Here is a 2,691-nt window from a genome sequence, read left to right as displayed (position 1 = left end):
CGGGTTCCAGTACCGTCAGTTGGTCCTCGGTAGTTCCATTGGCTCTTGTACCTTCTGCTACCCATTCAGGTTCCAGTACCGTCAGTTGGTTTACAGCAGTGTCTTTGGCACGGGTACTCCCTCCTGCCCAGCCTGCTTCCAGCACGCCAGCTGTTTCCGGGTAGTGTCAAGGTCACTTTGCTTCCTATACATTGTCCTGTCGGGTTGCAGTTGGGTTAGCCGACTTTATGGTGCCTGCAGTTTAGGTGCTTCCTCTGTGGGCTGCGGGAACTGGCAATCAAGGCTGTGAGTTTTCGTAACTCCGTTCGGCTTGTGGCCTAGCAATTTTTTTTTCTGTGGACCTTCTGCTGCCTATCAGAGTTCCAGCACCATTAGCTGGTTCTTAGGAAGAAAATCTTGAATAGGTCCCCTTGGTTCCAGTACCGTCAGCTGGTTCCAGGCAGAGCCTTTAGCTTAGGTGCCTCCTTCTGGGTATCCGAGTTCCACCAACGTCTGGTGGTCCTTGGTAGTGCTTTCTGGCACTAGTACCTCGTGGTTAGTAACCGGGTTCCAGTACCGTCAGCTGGTCCTCGGTTGTTCCATTGGCTCTTGTACCTTCTGCTACTAATCCGGGTTCCAGTACCGTCAGCTGGTTCCAGGCAGAGTCTTTGGCTTAGGTGCCTCCTTCTGGGTATCTGAGTTCCACCAACGTCTGGTGGTCCTTGGTAGTGCTTTCTGGCACGGGTACCTCCTGCTTAGTAACCGGGTTCCAGTACCGTCAGCTGATCCTCAGTAGTTCCATTGGCTCTTGTACCTTCGGCTACCCATCCGGGTTCCAGTACCATCAGCTGGTTCTCGTTAGTGTCTTTGGCTCTTGTACATTCTGCTCCCCATCCTGGTTCCAGTACCCTCAGCTTGTTCCAGGCAGAGCCTTTGGCTTAGGTGCCTCCTTCTGGGTATCCGAGTTCCACCATCGTCTGGTGGTCTTTGGTAGTGCTTTCTGGCACGGGTACCTCCTGCTTAGTAAACGGGTTCCAGTACCGTCAGCTGATCCTCAGTAGTTCCATTGGCTCTTGTACCTTCGGCTATCCGTCCAGGTTCCAATACCATCAGCTGATTCTCGGTAGTGTCTTTGGCTCTTGTACCTTCTGCTCCCCATCCTGGTTACAGTACCGTCAGCTGGTTCCAGGCAGAGCCTTTGACTTAGGTACCTCCTTCTTGGTATCCGAGTTCCACCAACGTCTGGTGGTCCTTGGTAGTGCTTTCTGGCACGGGTACCTCCTTCTTAGTAACCGGGTTCCAGTAACGTCAGCTGGTCCTCGGTTGTTCCATTGCCTCTTGTACCTTCCGTCAGCTGGTTCTCAGCAGTTCCTCAGCCTTCTTTTACCTTCTGCTACATTTCCAAGTTCAAGACCCTAAAGATGACAACCCTGAAGACCACCCCGAAGAAGATGACGACCACGAACACGATGACCCCTGAGACGACGACCCTGGAGATGACGACCCTGAAGACCACCCCGAAGAATACGATGACCCTGGAGACGACAACCCTGGAGACGACGACCCTGAAGACCGAGAAGCAGAAGAACAAGAAGCTGCAGAACAAGAAGCAGAAGAACATTAAGCATAAGACTAAATATCAGAGCAAAAGATATTATCTAAGTTATAAGCAGAAGAAGACTAAGCAGTGTATGGGGGTGAGTCCGTTCCGTGCCCCTGGAAAAAACCTGCTGCTGGCAAAACTGAACGCGGAAAAATCCTGTTGTAAATCTTTTGTGACAGGCAAAAAGGAAGATGTAATCTTCAAACTTTTATAGATAACAACTACAGGAATGCCTGTCACAAATAAGAATATGATGAAGAAGAAGAATATGAAGAAGATGAAGAAGTAGAATATGAAGAAGAATAATAGTTGAATAAAAAGAATATGAAGAATGTAAAAAAAAGAATAATTGGAAGAAGGTGAAGAAGAAGATGAATAAGGTGAAGGAGAAGTTGATGAAAAAGATGCTGCTGCTGAGGATGATGAAGAAGAAAGTGTGGGAGAAGTAAAAAAGAAGGTGAAGAGCATGGAAGTAGTGAAACATAAATATCTGACAAAATATAAAAAATCTTAACATAGTCAATATCTTTGTAAATCCGAATGTCTTAAAAAAAATTTTCATTCCTGCTATTCCATTTGATTGGCCTAAACTTCTATGCCTTTAATGTCTCCTCCACCTCCCCCAATACATTCTACATTATTCTTATTTGTTTTCATTCATGTTGAATTAGCTTACAAGGAAAGAAAGGGTTTATTTTAATTCCGATATTTTTGTCCCATTGACTTGCATCTGTTTCGGGTATCGGTATCGGCGACATCTGATATTTTTTGAATATCGGCCGATCCAATCCGATACCAATACTTCTGGATATCAGAAGGAATCGCTCAACACTACTCATAACATTATTTGTCTGGTGTGAATTAAGTGGCCCACATATAGATTAGAAGGTCAGCTGGTGCCAATGAAATGGTTGGGGGCACATAACTTTCATCTAATGTGCATAGGGGCCTTTTTGTTTTCTGGGAAAGCTAAAAAAAAAAGAACTGTGTGTTTAATGGAAACACACAAGCGCTAATCAAGTAAAAAATATGTCCTTAGCAGCTGGAGTCAAGGCAGGTGGACGCCAATCCTTACATACAAAATACAAATAAAAATGGATTGAAACCGC

This window comes from Ranitomeya imitator, chromosome 2 (genome assembly GCF_032444005.1).
Source record: "Ranitomeya imitator isolate aRanImi1 chromosome 2, aRanImi1.pri, whole genome shotgun sequence".
NCBI classification, from domain to species: domain Eukaryota; kingdom Metazoa; phylum Chordata; class Amphibia; order Anura; family Dendrobatidae; genus Ranitomeya; species Ranitomeya imitator.
Note: the sequence above shows the minus strand (reverse complement) of the source record.